The sequence below is a fragment of the Primulina huaijiensis genome, chromosome 11 (genome assembly GCF_012295235.1).
Source record: "Primulina huaijiensis isolate GDHJ02 chromosome 11, ASM1229523v2, whole genome shotgun sequence".
NCBI lineage: Eukaryota > Viridiplantae > Streptophyta > Magnoliopsida > Lamiales > Gesneriaceae > Primulina > Primulina huaijiensis.
The window spans coordinates 8773087-8790157 of NC_133316.1; the positions used below are offsets into that span (position 1 = coordinate 8773087).

General features: G+C 42.0%; 1 pseudogene; it reads left to right on the forward strand.

Moving 5' to 3' along the window:
* The first annotated feature begins 14499 nt into the window (after positions 1 to 14499).
* LOC140988341 (large ribosomal subunit protein uL2mz, N-terminal part-like) lies at positions 14500 to 15159 on the forward strand (annotated as a pseudogene).
* Positions 15160 to 17071: the final 1912 nt, after the last annotated feature.

The window sequence follows — 17071 nt, forward strand, 5'->3', positions numbered from 1 at the left end:
GTGTGTGAAGCTTCGGATTCTTGGTTTGTGGTGGATCTTGGTTGGCTTCTAGCCCTTAGCCATGGTTCACACAATACCTCATGATGTTTATATCACGCCTTGGTCATTCATATGGCCACTGGAATGATACATGACAGCAAGAACAAGCAACATTCCCCACGGTACAGCATATGTGTTCTCGAGTGGAACTTCAGATTTGTCGTAGGTGTTGGTTTGGATTGTGGTTGGCCTAGGGCCCTTCGCCATGGTTCAAATCACACCTTAGGATGTTGGTAAGAGGATCTGGTCGGTGGTTCAAGCCCCAATGGCCAATAGTCTCAAAAACAAAGCAAGGAAGCGCAACAGCTGCTGCTGTAACTTCCTGTACAGAAACTGTGCCTTCGATTCAGAGGTGTGTTTCGAGTTCTTGGTTGGCTTTTAGCCTGTGGCCTTGGACTAGACAGTACCTTATTGAGTTAGGAAGGTCATGTTTTTGGCCGTTTGTGATTTGGTTAAGTTTAGAAGTCGTACGAGAATTTACGGTGCAATGTGCCAAAGTGACTCTCGAAAGAGCGTTTCATGATTTTGGCCTCCATGCACAATTTTCGTGTATTACAGCCCTTGGTATATATTTTCCAGTATTTTAGATGTATTTTAATCATGACTAAATGATGGTTCGATGTTGGTTCGGCTTGGTACGGAGTCATGGTTAGATACTAAGTTTTTTGGCCGTAATTGACTCGTTTTTAGTTCGAATATGAAGTGTTGGTCAAGTTGAGATTATTTGCATGTGTCTCATGTTAGAATTAGGTCGCAGTGAGCCTGGGAACAATCCAACTCATTTGGTAAATTAAAACAGGATAATAATTATATTACTTGCATAAAAAAAAATAGAAAATGTTTATTTTTGAGATATATGAGATATATCTTGTGGCCACATTACGCTTATGGGATTGCTTCACCCGATGACTTACGACCGGTTTACGATTATGTATGGGTACGGATATCCAGTCCAAGGGCTGTGATGATCTCTACTGCCCAGTATACTATGGTTTCGTCTGATCAGACGTGCATGTTATGTTATGGGCCACTTGCGTAGAACATTATCTCTGAAGAAAAATTACGATATGATATGTTATGACAGGGCTTTATCGAGCAACTCTTTTATTTACGATTTTTCAGTTATGCACGTATTTATAATTACTCATTACACGATTTTCACGTTACGCTTTACGATACGATATTTTTACGTTGCATGCGATTTTATGATATATTTACTTGTTATTCACGATATATGCATGCTCGGTCTTTAGACTCACTAGACTTGATTGATGTAGGTACTGACGATGTAGAGGCCGAGGACGGGGACCAGTGAGTTAGCTCGGATCGGCGGTAGTACGAATCCGAGGACCTCACGTTTATTTATTCAGTTTTATGTTCAAACTCTTGTTATAACTTTATATATATTTTAAGTTATTGTTTAAAACATTATTCAGTTTCCGCTGCTATGTTTATGTTAAACCGTTGGGTTATTTTACGAAAGTTTTTATACGTTGCAATTTTATTTATTTAAAGAGAAAATTTTTAATAATTCCGCAAAATTATGAATACGAATTACGGGCCTTCACATTTGGTATCAGAGCGATGTTTCTTGTAAAGGGTTGTATTTACTACTGATCTCGAGAAGCTCACGAAGTCACGTCTTCAGTCTGTAAGTCCTACTTTCACGTATTACATTTTTTTTGAACATGAAATAGTTTACCAGCATGTTCTCATGAAATATTTTATCAGCATGTTCTCTTGAAAAATATTTTTATGTCAAGATTATGTTTTAGCAAATATATATTTAAATTTCAAGAATAATAGTAGAAATATTGCATGTTGGTTACGTAAGGATTTTACATGGTACAGTATGACTCCTAGACGAGTTATTGACCGCCCGAGGGTTGCTGAAAGTGAGGCTGATGAGACTCAGAACCGTTATGAGGATAGAGGTCCACCGCCACCTCCTCCCCCACCTGATATGCATACCCAGATGATGGCGGGTATGACTTAGTTCTTCGCACAGTTCACGGGGAACAATGCTGCAGCGGTAGCTAGGCCGCCTAGACCCAAGGCTATATGTGAGCGGTTCATGAGGATGAACCCGAAGGAGTTCACTGGGACGTCTGATCCCATGGTTGCTGAGGGATGGATTAAGTCCCTAGAGGTTACTTTCAGATTTATGGAGCTAGAGGATGTTGACAGGGTCTGCTGTGCGACCTATCTTTTTGGAGGGGACGCCCGTCTATGGTGGGAGGGCGCATCTGTAGCTCTGGATCTAGCTACTCTCAGTTGGACGCGCTTTAGAGAGGTATTCTTCTCTAAGTATTTTACTGATGACGTGTGTTCGAAGTTGACCAGAGAGTTTATGACCCTGAGGCAGGGTGACATGACTGTTACGGAGTTTATCCGTAAGTTCGAGAGGGGTTGTCACTTTGTACCCCTGATCGCGAACGACGAGGGTGCCAGACTTAGGCACTTCATGGATGGGTTGCGGTCGATCTTGCGCCATGATGCTAGGGTTGCTGGCCCTACGACATATGAGGTCGCTGTCTCTAGAGCTCTTGCTGCAGAGCAGGATCAGAGAGATATCGAGAATGATCGCCAGGGTAAGCGGCCATTTCAGGCGCCCCACCGCCCTCCTCAGCAGCAGCATAAGAGGCCTTTCCATGGCCCATCGAGGAGCAGAGAGCAGCAGCAGCAGGGACGTATGGTTCCGAGCAGGAAGGAGTACCCGGTCTGTGCCAGGTGCACACGCCGCCATACCGGAACTTGCATGTATGGCTCTGGGAAGTGTTTCAAGTGTGGCGGTACTGGCCATTTGCTGAAGGATTGTCCTTAGAGGACATTGCCTACTCAGGACAGAGTGTTTGCACTCCATGCAGCGGAGGCGAACCCTGGGACTATGCTCTTGACAGGTATCTTAAATCTTTAAGTTTTTATTTGGGAAAATTTTAGAATATTTAATTCAGCATTTTGGGATTAATTGCTTTGAATTATTGGGTTATAAGATTTGAACTTGGAAATTGTGATAAGATTGCATGTTCTATACGGGTCGTTTTGGGGATCTAAGTTAGAAGAACTTTGACCTTTGCATGTCTATAGGATTAATTCTGATAAATTATTGGATTTAGATAGATGTTCCAACATTTCAGGAAGAATATTTATAGGCGGAGCTTCTACCAACGCCTTGATTGATTCAGGAGCCACTCATTCATTCATATCTGAGACCTTTGCGAATTCCATCGAGGTCAAGACGATTGGATTGGATGTGGCGTATTCTGTGGTTTTTCCATCTGGCGAGGAGATGGCAGCGACTAGCATAGTACGAGACATAGACCTCGAGCTTCATGGAAATCTTGTCTATGCGGATTTGATCGTGCTGCCAATGCCAGAGTTCGATATTATCCTTGGGATGGGTTGGCTGCACAAGAACAGAGTACTTATTGATTTTCAGCGGAGATCTGTTCTAGTACGACCGCTTGGAAGGGAGCAATTCCTATTTGAGCCTGACAGGTACTTTAATTTACCTATCATGATATCTTGTATCCCGGCTAGGAAGCTCATGCATAGGGGTTGTCGAGCATTCATTGCGACCATTATATCTGTTCTCGAGGTCCCCAGCCAGTCAGTTGAAGATGTACCAGTTGTCAAGGACTTTTCAGACGTTTTTCCCGGTGACATCTCTGGTAGACCACCGGTACGAGAGGTTGAGTTTTCGATCGATCTTATGCCAGGTACCGCGCCTATCTCTAAGGCGCCATATAGATTAGCACCGTCAGAGATGGTTGAGCTCAAGAAACAGATTCAGGAGCTTCTTGACAAGGAGTTTATTCGCGCGAGTTTCTCTCCATGGGGCGCGCTTGTCTTATTCGTGAAGAAGAAAGATGGATCTATGAGGCTTTGCATTGACTACCGAGAGTTGAACAGGGTTACAGTGAAGAATAAATACCCACTTCCGAGGGTCGAGGATTTGTTTGATCAGTTGCAGGGAGCCTCAGTATTCTCCAAGATAGATCTACGTTCTGGATATCACCAGTGGAGGGTGAAAGACGCCGATACTTTTAAGACTGCTTTTAGGACTCGTTTTGGGCACTTCGAGTTCCTTGTGATGCCGTTCGGTCTGACAAATGCGCCAGCGATCTTCATGGATCTCATGAATCGTGTATTTCAGCCGTATCTTGATCAGTTCGTCATTGTATTCATAGACGACATTCTCGTATACTCAAAAAGTCAAGAGGATCACAACAGGCATCTGACCGCAGTATTGCAGACGTTTCAGAGGCACAAGCTATTCGCTAAGTTCAGCAAATGCGAGTTCTGGTTAGAGAAAGTGGCGTTCCTAGGCCACATCATATCTAGTAGTGGCATTGAGGTAGACCCAGCGAAGGTTGCGACAGTCGGAGATTGGGAGGTGCCGCAGAGTGCATCAGAGATCCGTAGTTTCCTTGGTCTAGCGGGATACTATCGGAAGTTCATTCAGGGTTTCTCTTCTATCGCAGTTCCACTCACGTCATTGACTAAGAAGAATGCTAAGTACGTGTGGAGCGATGAGTGCCAGAAGAGCTTCGATTCTTTGAAGCAAGCTCTTATTTCAGCGCCGATCTTGGCCATGCCTTCAGGTCCCGGAGATTTTGTTTTGTATATCGATGCTTCGAAGCTCGGTCTAGGTGCAGTGTTGATGCAGCATGGGAAAGTAATAGCGTATGCTTCTCGTCAGTTGAAGATCCACGAGAAGAACTACCCTACTCATGATCTTGAGTTAGCTGCTGTAGTATTTGCCTTGAAGATTTGCAGGCATTATCTGTACGGAGAGAAGTGTCAGATCTTTACCGACCACAAGAACCTCAAGTACTTCTTCACGCAGAAAGAGTTGAATATGCGTCAGAGGCGTTGGTTGGAGTTAGTCAAGGATTATGACTGTGACATTAGCTACCAACCTGGTAAAGCTAATGTAGTAGCGGATGCTTTGAGCCGGAAAGTCGTAGTGATGGATCATTTGACAGTTCAGAGGCCTCTTCAGAGTGAGATTCAGAGATTTGATCTAGAGATTTATCCTCGAGGTAGAGTTCCCCGTCTATCTACCTTGATGATTAAGTCTTCTTTATTAGACCGTATTCGCAGCGGTCAGTCATCAAATGAGCAGTTGGCGAATTGGAGGCAGAGAGATGAGACGAAGGGCAGTGCTTTGTACACTGTGAGTGATGGCATTGTTCGTTATCAAGATAGGATATGGGTTCCTAGTAGCGATTCTATTCGAGCAGACATATTAGCTGAGGCCCACATGTCCCCGTACTCTAGTCATCCTGGGAGTACGAAGATGTACAAGGATCTGCAGATGTTATATTGGTGGCCCGGTATGAAGAGAGAGATTAGGAGATTTGTATCCGAGTGTTTGACTTGTCAGCTTGTGAAAGCTGAACATCAGAGACCAGCCAGCTTAGTCAAGCCACTTCCCATTCCCGAGTGGAAGTGGGAGAACATTAACATGGATTTCGTGGTTGGTTTACCGAAGTCGGCTAGAGGTTCAGATGCTATATGGGTGATTGTTTATCGTCTTACCAAGTCTGCTCATTTATTGCCTATTAAGACGACTTTGTCCATGATTCAGTATGCCGAGTTATATATCCGTGAGATAGTCCGATTGCACGGTATCCCAGTCTCTATTATTTCTGACAGAGATCCGAGATTCACTTCCTCATTTTGGAAGAGTCTGCATTCAGAGATGGGAACGAAGTTGTTGTTTAGCACAGCTTTTCACCCTCAGACAGATGGTCAATCAGAGAGAGTTATTCAGATCTTGGAGGATCTTCTCCGTGCTTGTGTCATCTATTTCTCAGGGAGCTGGGAATCGAATTTGCCATTAGTGGAGTTTACCTATAACAACAGCTTTCAGTCGTCTACAGGTATGGCTCCTTATGAAGCACTGTACGGAAGGAAGTGCAGATCGTCTATTCATTGGGATGAAGTAGGTGAGAGATCAGAGTTGGGTCCGGAGATTGTTCAACAGGCAGCCGTTACAGTAGTCAAGATCCGTGACAGGATAAGGACTGCTCAGAGTCGACAGAAGAGTTATGCCGATCGGAGGAGGAGAGATCTAGAGTTTGCCGTTGGCGACCATGTTTTCGTGAAGATAGCACCGATGAAGGGTGTCATGAGTTTCAGAAAGAAGGGGAAGCTTAGTCTTAGGTTCATCGGAGAAGAAGCTTCGAAACAAGGTGATCAAATCAGTGAAGGTCAAGTGGCTTAATCATTCCGATGAGGAAGCTACTTGGGAGTCAGAGTCAGAGATGCGGAGTCGCTTTCCAGATTTATTCGGTGAGTTCTAATTTCGAGGACAAAAATTTTTTTAAGGGGGGAGTGTTGTAGTACCGAAACAACCAATATGCGTATATATTTGCATAATTTCTATTATTTAATTTTAAATGGTTATTATTTTAAGAAATTGTTGATTTAATTGCATTTAAATCATTTAAGTTATTTTTAAGGATTTTAAATCGCGTATTTCAAATTTTAGCTTTTTAGATAAATATACGCGGGACCGGACCGGAGATAGGAATCGGAGATAAATTTTAAGATCCAAAAATATTCCTAAATTTATTTCGAGCTAAGAAATAATTTATTTTGTGGAAATCAAGTGGATTTAAGTCTACTTTAATTAATTAATCACCAATTTAATTATAGGCTTCTTAATTCATCTGGATTGTGCTTAATTAACTTTTAATCAAGCTTATCTAACATAGGATTCTACTTAGCAAAACTTAAATAAATTCTTACACTAATTGAGAAGACAAGTCTCGGTCATCTCCACTCCACACCATTCCAATGAATACCATTTAACTCTCAACAACAAGAAAACAAAGGCCAACCAATCAACATGCATGTTTTTCCCCCCAACTTGGCATCATTTACTCACCCATGCACACCTTATTTGACCACAAGCCTTCACCATCTTCTTCACTTCCCCTTGAACGAAATATTAGAGAATTAGAAGCTCCCATTCTTGGCCAAGACAACAACAATGGCAAGGTGTCTTCATTTTCGTTGTCGTGTCTCCCGATCCGACGTATTGTGTTGTTTATTGTAAAAACAATTTAAGGCATGTCTATATTATTTCTTTGCTCTTCAATCAAGTTATATATCATGACAAAACCGAAATCATGTCAAGAACTTAGAAAAAAATCTGTGCAGAATGTTTTCTCTGCCACCTTCATGCTTCACGGTTGTTGTTGGTTTTGTGATTTCAGGGGTTGGCTCGGTTCCAAGCACTCAAGGCTGCATCTAGACATGTACTATTTCATGTTAGTCCATTGGTTCCAGCCCCTACACGCTGGAGGAAGAGATGTGACAGCAACTTCCCATAGCTGCCATTTCGAGTCTATATTTCTGATTCTTGTTTGTTTTATACAAGGGTTGAGTTTTTGGTTGGCCTAGGGCCTATAACCATGGTTTGAACACTCCCTTAGCATGTCTAGCATTGACAATGGTTAACCTCATAACCACTGGATCCTTCATTTGACAGCAAAACAAGCAAGACACCCCACGCGTGTGAGGTGTGTTCTCGGGTGGATCTTGTGAGTGGTTTCGGGTGTTACTTGGATCATGGCTTGCCAAGGGCCTGTAGCCATGGCTAGGACCCTTCTCTAGCAAGCATAGGACGTGGTCAAGTCAGCCTTAAGTGGCTTGAGCCACGTCCCAAGTCAGTTGGAGAGCAACAACGCAAGCCCCTTCGATTTTAGTTTTTCTGAATTTTGTTTGTGTGTGTGAATCTTCGGCTTCTTGGTTTGTGGTGGATCTTGATTGGCTTCTAGCCCTTAGCCATGGTTCACACAATACCTCATGATGTTTATATCATGCCTTGGTCGTTCATATGGCCACTGGAATGATACATGATAGCAAGAACAAGCAACACTCCCCACGGTACAGCATATGTGTTCTCAAGTGGAACTTCAGATTTGTCGCAGGTGTTGGTTTGGATTGTGGTTGGCCTAGGGCCCTTAGCCATGGTTCAAATCACACCTTAGGACGTTGGTAAGAGGCTCTGGTCGGTGGTTCAAGCCCCAATGGCCAGTAGTCTCGAAAACGAAGCAAGGAAGCGCAACAGCTACTGCTGTAATTTCCTGTACAGAAATTGTGCCTTCTGTTCAGATGTGTGTTTCGAGTTCTTGGTTGGCTTTTAGCCTATGTCCTTGGACTGGACAGTACCTTATTGAGTTAGGAAGGTCATGTTTTTGGCCGTTCGGATTTGGTTAAGTTTAGAAGTCGTACGAGAATTTACGGTGCAATGTGCCAAAGTGACTTTCGAAAGATAGTTTCATGATTTTGGCCTCCATGCACAATTTTCGTGTATTACAGCCCTTGGTATATATTTTCCAGTATTTTAGATGTATTTTAATCATGACTAAACGATGGTTCGATGTTGGTTCGGCTTGGTACGGAGTCATGGTTAGATACTAAGTTTGTTGGGCGTAATTGACTCGTTTTTAGTTCGAATATTAAGTGTTGGTCAAGTTGAGATTATTTGCATGTGTCTCATGTTAGAATTAGGTCGCAATGAGCCTGGGAACGATCCAACTCATTTGGTAAATTAAAACAGGATAATAATTATATTACGTGCATAAAAAAAAATAGAAAATGTTTATTTTTGAGATATATGATATATGTCTTGTGGGCACCTTACGCTTATTGGATTGCTTCACCCGGTGACTTACGACCGGTTTACGATTATGTATGGGTACGAATATCCAGTCCAAGGGCTGTGCTGATCTCTACCGCCCAGTATACTGTGGTTTAGTCTGATCAGACGTGCATGTTATGTTATGGACCACTTGCGTAGAACATTATCTCTAAAGAAAAATTACGAGAGGATATGTTATGACAGGGCTCTATCGAGCAACTCTTTTATGTACGATTTTTCAGTTATGCACGTATTTATAATTACTCATGACACGATTTTCACGTTACGCTTTATGATACGATATTTTTACGTTGCATGCGATTTTATGATATATTTACTTGTTATTCACGATATATGCATGCTGGGTCTTTAGACTCACTAGACTGGATTGATGTAGGTACTGACGATGCAGAGGCTGAGGGCGGGGACCAGTAAGTTAGCTCGGATCGGCGGTAGTACGAACTCGAGGACCTCACGTTTATTTATTCAGTTTTATGTTTAAACTCTTGTTATAACTTTATATATATTTTAAGTTATTGTTTAAAACATTATTCAGTTTCTGCTGCTATGTTTATGTTAAACCGTTGGGTTATTTTACGAAAGTTTTTATACGTTGCAATTTTATTTATTTAAAGAGAAAATTTTTAATAATTCCGCAAAATTATGAATACGAATTACGGGTCTTCACAGTTGGTAGCATGTGAGGCCCGGGTCCGAAGAGGGCGAGGGGTGATCGCCGGTGCCATGAGGTTGCACGGACAATGAGCGGCTCCTGGCAGGCTTCTAGGTGGAGGGAACATGAATGAACCGATCTCACAGGGGAATGAGAGGGATTCCGAGACTGTTCAATGTAATGGACTGTACAGTTGAAGAGGGCTTAAAAGATTTGATTTGTACTACTCATATCAAGAAGGTGCATCTTTTTTTCGTTAGCTCATCACATAAGAACTCCAAAGTTAAGCATGCTTCACTTGGGGCAATTTTTGGATGGGTGACCTCCTGGGAAGTTTCCCAGGTTGCGTGTGAGTGAGGACATAAGCACGCTGGAAAGACTCGTCTTGGTTCAGTGAGGACAGTCGTCGAATTTGGGGCGTTACAGTTGGTATCAGAGCCGACCTCTCCTAATACGGTGTGGGTTCGGGGACGAACTAAGCGGAAGCTGGTGGGCATGTGAGGCCCGGGCCCGAAGAGGGCGAGGGGTGATCGCCGGTGGCATGAGGTTGCACGGACAATGAGCGGCTCCTGGCAGGCTTCTAGGTGGAGGGAACATGAATGAACCGATCCCACACGGGAATGAGAGGGATTCCGAGACTGTTCAATGTAATGGACTGTACAGTTGAAGAGGGCTTAAAAGATTTTATTTGTACTACTCATATCACGAAGGTGCATCTTTTTTTCGGTAGCTCATCACATAAGAACTCCAAAGTTAAGCGTAATTGACTTGGGGCAATTTTGGGATGGTGACCCCCTGGGAAGTATCCCAGGGTGCGTGTGAGTGAGGACATAAGCACACTGGAAAGACTCGTCTTGGTACAGTGAGGACAGTCGTCGAATCTGGGGCGTTACATCAACTCTTATGACAGTGATTCGATATAAGGTGCTAACGTCCGAGAACCGGGATCCCTAGACTAGATAAGAGTCGAGTCAGAGATTAAGGGTCTAGATTTATAGTTTTATATCGTTTCATGTTTTCAGATTTGATATATGTTAGTGATAACTGTTATATGCTTTTGTATATGTTTATATGAAATGCATGCATGCCTTGTTTATACTGGGAATTATTCTCATCGGAGTTATCCGGCTGTTGTTGTGTTTGTATATGTGCATGACGACAGGTGGGATAGGATCAGAGTCGAGAAGAGGATGAGAGCGAGATAGAGTGGTGATTACGAACTACGATGTAGATTTGGTCTTCAATACTTGATATGTAGTGTTGAACCTTAGTTGATATGATTGTATCACAAGTAGGTTTTGTATCTTTGATTAGGTTGTAGACATTGCACCTGATCTTGTATTTAAATAAAATGGAGCATGACTTGTTGTATAGATTCGTACACTTGTTTATTTGCTGCACAAATAAATTTTTTTTTTATGACCCAACTTATTTGATTGATCCATTTAATCCCAAAGAATGATTAAGAAAAGAATTAGCATCCGGGTCCCCACATAGATAAAACTCCCAACTAATTGTCTATACATAGTCATATCTTCCAAATCTTTGCCTTATGCTGAACATAGCTTAGTATTAACCTCCATTGGTGTCGAGATAGGCTTGTAGTTGAGCATTCCATATTTTTGCGAAAAATATCTAGCATATTTCTGCTGACACAGAAAGAAACCTTTTCCTGTTCGATCTACCTCGAGTCCAAGAAAATGCTTGAGCTCTCCAAGTTCCTTCATTTGGAAGCATACTGATAGATTTTCCTTTGTTCGACGAATCTCCTCTACATCGTCTCCAGTGATGATGAGGTCATCCACGTAGACCAACACTATCGCCAACTTACCATCTCGAGCCTTAACGAATAGGCTAGAGTTTGCAGGCGCCACTGAATATCCACTTTGAACTCCAAATTTTGCGGCCGCTTTAAACCTACAGAGCTAATTTACACACTTAATCAGGGTGAGCTTGACTCTCGAACATTTGTGGCTGCTCCGTGTAAATTTCTCTATCTAATTCTCTATGTAAGAAAGCATTCTTCACGTCCATCTGCCACAAATTCCAGGAATTGCTTGCTGCAAGCACTAGCAGGACACGTACGTCATCTTTGCCACTGGACTGAAAATTTTATCATAGTCCAGACTGTACTACTGTGAAACCCTCGTGCATCACAAGTTGGCCCCATTGTCTAGTGGTTTAGGACATCTCTCTTTCAAGGAGGTAGCAATTGCGGGTTTAGGTGCGGCTAAATCAATATCTCCATCTGGGTTTGGCAGAGTTGGTAGGAAGCACGGTTGGAGATAAGTTGGTACTTGTTTCAATCTTTCTATTCAATAAAGATCTCTTCCCGGAACTAGTATATAAAATATATTAAAAATGTAGGCACACGTTGGCACAGTTCTGTAAATAAGAGAAGTCTCATCCAATTGAGCTGTTGCAATCAGTCTTTCTCCTCCTGGTAGTAGTACGAATAGGAGATCCAACATGACTGTCTTAAGCCTTAAGCAATCAGGGTTAAGCTAGCTCATTGCCAGAAAGCAAACATGATGAGATCATGGAAGGCCAAGCTCCGAGGAAGGCATGGGACCATTTAGAGTTGCCGGAGGGACCAATCACGAGGGGGCGAATGAAGAAATTCAAGGACGCATTGAAGGACTTGTAAGCAATCGAGGAGAACTTGCACATGAGGTTTCGAGCCTAGGAGGATTCATGTTGCATGGAAGTGACCTTGGAGGCCAAACGAGTGTTATTAAGTGCGGAGCAATATGGGTGGATCAGTGCCACCGCACTTGGAATGCAGCGCCGCAGCGTTAGGAATATAGCAGCTAGCACCTAGGCGCTACAAAAGTCGAAACAGTGGCGCCTAGCATGAAAGTGCAGCGCCTAGGCCCTGCTGGAGCAGTGCCTCGGCGCTTCGCCTGCGGAAAAATATATTATTTCCTTAATTTTAGCATTAGATAATTTGGTAGCTTATCTTTTGATATCTTTGGAATTTGTAAGGAATATTTGGACGAATTTTGAGATAATTTTTCAGATTATTGAAGATTGAATGAATTGTTCTTGAGTTTTCTCTCAAACAACCCAAAAGCTTTTAGCTTTGTTTCAAAAATCAAACTTATCAAAGTCTATACTTTGTGGCATTTGTCGATTGTTCTTGTGCGGAATTCCTTAGACTTGTTATTTGAATGTTCGTTCGAGTTTTTCGGTTGTTTTATTCGTGATTATTTGTTGCTAAACTTTGTCGTAGTTTAGAGGTGAAGGTCGCACACACACTTGATTCAAAAGATCAGAAAAAAAAAGAATCCTTTTAACGTTGTTGAATTGAGGGCGCGGTTCAATTAATCGTGTTTGCCTTTCGTTCGTACAAGGATTCGTATCAAAACAGGAGCTCTTAGCCAACTATTGCATCAGCGATCAGCCTATTCAATGGCAAGACTTGTATAAATCGGGTGGAAACCAAGTGCAAGACCATTGCTGTTCGGTCGATCAGAAAGGCAGAAAGACAACAAAATCTTGTATCCGTCACCATCTATTCTAGCTGATGCTGATACCTTGACTTCTCTTTCCCCCTAATGTTGTTGATAAGCACAGAACACTTCGTATTGGCTAGCTTGCTTGGCCGCACACATATAGATTCAAATAGCCTATTCATGGATTACTCTTTTTGCGATGATTAAAAAATGTCAAGCTTCACAAAGAAATATCGGATCATATCATATAATGACGATAAACGACCAAGTCGTCACTTTCACCTACATATAGAAAGTGAAATCGAGCAAGTATTTATGTAGTACGATCAATCAAGCCTACCGCTGATAGCGCGACCATTGATTTCAAATTCCTTTCTTTGGTTAATCAAGATTGGGCTGGTATTTTGCTACGCCCATTCGGAGAGTACAAGATCAAAAGCTTTGCAAGAACATTGAAAGAAGGACCAACGATGACCCTATCCTAAAGGAGAAGGAGGAGTAGGAGCTAGCTTGAATTGAGAATCGAATGATTACGTGATAGACAATGAGAGAAAGTGATGTGATCCTTCGAACCCCGAAAAGAAAACGCGCTTGAAAACAGATTCACGCCCTCGATTCGATGCAACAAAGAAACGGTTGTGTTGTCCCGATCCTTTTGAACTAGTAAGGGTGTAATATTCACCTTTAAATTACGAAGAATTTAACAACAAATATTAATGATATAGGCACGCAAAGACGAGTCTTCTTCCTAGCGCTGCGGCGCTTCTTCCCGGGCACTGTGGCGCTGGTCCATCCACATTACTCCGCACTTAATAGCATTCATTTGGTCTCCAAGCTCACTCCAATGTATCACGACTCCTTTGAGGCTTTGAACCTTGCTTGCAAGCTCTTCTTGACCGCTTATGAATCCTTGCAATGTTTCCTTGAATCTCATTTCAATCATTAGCATGCTGTGATACCTTTGTCCCACATCTAAAAAATCAAAGATTTAAAATGAGTTTATAATGGTTTACTATGGACTTCTATAGCAACTTGAGTTAATCATTTTCGTAAAGCGAGAACGAATACGAAGTAGTTGCTATAGGGGCCAATTGTGCAGTCATGCAGGCGCGGGCCCGGGCTCGGGACGTGACAGAATGGTATCAGAGCCGGTCACCGGCATGGAACACATGCAGGGCAAAATGCTACGTGCATGAGAGTTACCTCTTGAACCTGCGGAGCAAAGTGTTACATGACGGGTGCCACCTCTTGAACCTATAAGAGCCACCTCTAGATTCTCGGTGCTGGTGGATCGAGGAGTCAGGCCGCGACGAGGACGTCGCGTTCTGAAGGAGGGGTGATTGTGATACCTTTGTCCCACATCTAAAAAATCAAAGATTTAAAATGAGTTTATAATGGTTTACAATGGACTTCTATAGCAAATTGGGTTAATCATTTTCGTAAATCGAGAACGAATACGAAGTAGTTGCTATAGGGGCCCATTGTGCAATCACGCAGGCGCGGGCCCGGGCTCGGGGCGTGACACATGCCATGCCAGGCCAGATTCATATCAGAAAGGAGAGCACTTAGACAATTCACTTTGAGTACAGGGAAGTTTTCTGGTAGGAATTCTTCATGACGTATTACTCTTTTTCACCGAGGGGATGGATCGAAGCGATTGCAGCGAAGAATTGATCTGAAACGAAGCATTCCGTCTATGGGCATTGTAGAAAGGATAGAATATGACCCTAATAGTTCTTCTCGAATCACTATGGTACGACGGAAAGGGGGGGCCTACCAGAGAAAATGCAACACGCTAGAAGAGTTCGCTCCCCCGAAAAAGAGACTCGAATCTACCACGACCACCATCCGCGGTCCATTTGTGGTCTCTTCCCTGCCTAGGAAGGTGGATCAAAGAAAGGTAGCTTGCTTCTCTCCTGGACTGAAGGCGGTTTATGTTGTGGTCGGCCTTCGTACCAGAATGCCTTCTTGGTCGAAGAGCCACTTTACTAGTAAGGGCGCAGGAGGGACTACATCCCTTTCCTTCGATAGCTCTTTTTGGTTTCCAAAGGATACCGGTAGCTCGGGCAAAGCCCGCTTTCTTCGTTTTTTGAATGAGAGATAAATTAAGAGGAAAAAACATGTTCTCTCTTTGCGAGATCCGAAAGTAGAGAACGCATAGCATTCTCTGGACACATAGGATCAAACGTATAGCAGCACTCTCTTGGTAGAGTTTTAGGCGGCAAGAGATTTTAGAGCTTGTTGGGGCTTCTGAGCATAACGAATCGAAGCCGAAGACGGATCAAGGTCTTTATACCAAGGCGATAGATGAAGGACCGAATAATGGAATGTGAAAAGTCGTCTGTGCACCTGTCACTTATATAATAGCCAATCATCAATTGGAAACGAGCAAGATGGTGATCAATTGCGATTGGTCTAAACCTTCGACTAGCGACTTATTGCGACCTGCCCAGAATACCAATACATACTAAAACCTTGTTCACACAACGAAAAAATAGCGAGTAGAAGAATAATAAAATCAAATTTTGTATTTTTCTTATTATTCTACTTAGTGTATTTAATAACATATCTTTATATCCAGGTGTTATATAATGGTTTTGCAGTTTCTAATTTATTTGCGTTCTTTTTTTGGCTTGGCCCATTCTCTATGTAAATCCCAATCAGTCTTGGGGGAAACCTCTCCGAGCGAAACTAAAGAGCCTTGCAGGGAACTCTCGAGAGAGGAAGCAGGATCATCCACATTCTGCTCAGCGGACGCTATTAAGCAGCAGCTGAAGGACCGACTCTTTAAAGAAAACAACTCTACTCAAAAACAAAAAAAAGAAGTTTCTTTTCGGAAGAGGAATTCCAAAGAGAAAAATTGCATATCCAATCCTGTAAAATCCATATTCCCGAACAGAAATTATGGATAAAATATGTTCGGAAGAGTTCCTCATTAACGATGAGGCACAGAGAGGAATCTATCCCGAAGAGGGGACTCCGTCCTCTTCTCAACTTCTCCGTCTCCATGAAGAAGAGTTCTGGAAGCCTTGTCTGCGACTTTTCCCCTGCGGAATCTTTAGAAACTGACAAAGATTTTGTGTTATTGGGGTTTTTAGGAGTGATATTGGTTATTCCCTTAAGCGTTTCATATCCTGAAATCACCTATTGTGATGAGAAAAATGCCTTATTGCCCCCACCTAGTTTGGTGCCATTGCCGGGGGAACCGGTTAGTGTAATAGCCCAACTTTTTATCATGCGGACGATTGGTTCTTGCTTCTTCTCCCTCAAGTTTTCTTTCCTCATATTCTTTACTCGAAGTTCAAGGATTATAGTGATTTCTTAGTTGCTCCTACCTAAGATTTCAAGCTACAAGGTAATGATTCTATATTTTTGGAGTTTCGAAGGGTTTGGAGTTTTAAAGGGTTAAGTTGAATTGATTGATTCCTTGGATTAATGGTGATGATTTATGGTTATTATTGTGCTTATTGTTGTAGGAATCATTCAAGATCATCATAGCCATCATTTACTTGTTACGTTGTAAGTAGAAACTTCTCCTTGTGCTCACATGATGAATATATGTATATAAGCCATGTTTATTGATTATTAGCTCCTTTCATTGGTATATAGTTGATATATATATTGTTATATGTTCATTTTTCAATCATTTTTATTGAATTCATTGATCAAGGAGCTAATACACCATTGTGCCTATCAAGTGTTTGTATAAATTCTTCAATGAGATTTCTTATGATTAAAGCCAATGAATGATAATAATTCATGCATGTCATTGGCCAATTTCATGATTATGAGTATCTCTCACAGTTTTGATATATTTATATATCAAAGAGATACTATCCACAGGTCACAGGTCACAGGACTATCATTTCCTTTCCTTTAATTCATGCCATGAAATACCATCTATATTTCTTTGTTATCTATTGTTCATTGAAGATGGTATTATTCATTGTTCATTGCCTTTGCTATAGCCATGCTTCAAGCCAAGCCATGTATATATGTACTTGTTATGTTTAGTTTCCTACTTAATGAGTTTTATCTCATTCCAGTTAATGTCATGTGATGCAGGTGATAAGAAAGATTGAAAGAGATTGTCCAAGAGAGAAGAAGTCATATAGAAGACAAGGGGAAAAATTATTTTGTGATGTCACTTTTATTTTGGTAAATGAATGATAGGAAACATTTATTTTGGCATGGTGAAACATTAGAAATTTTAGTACCTTGTATTGTGTTACCATACCAATGATA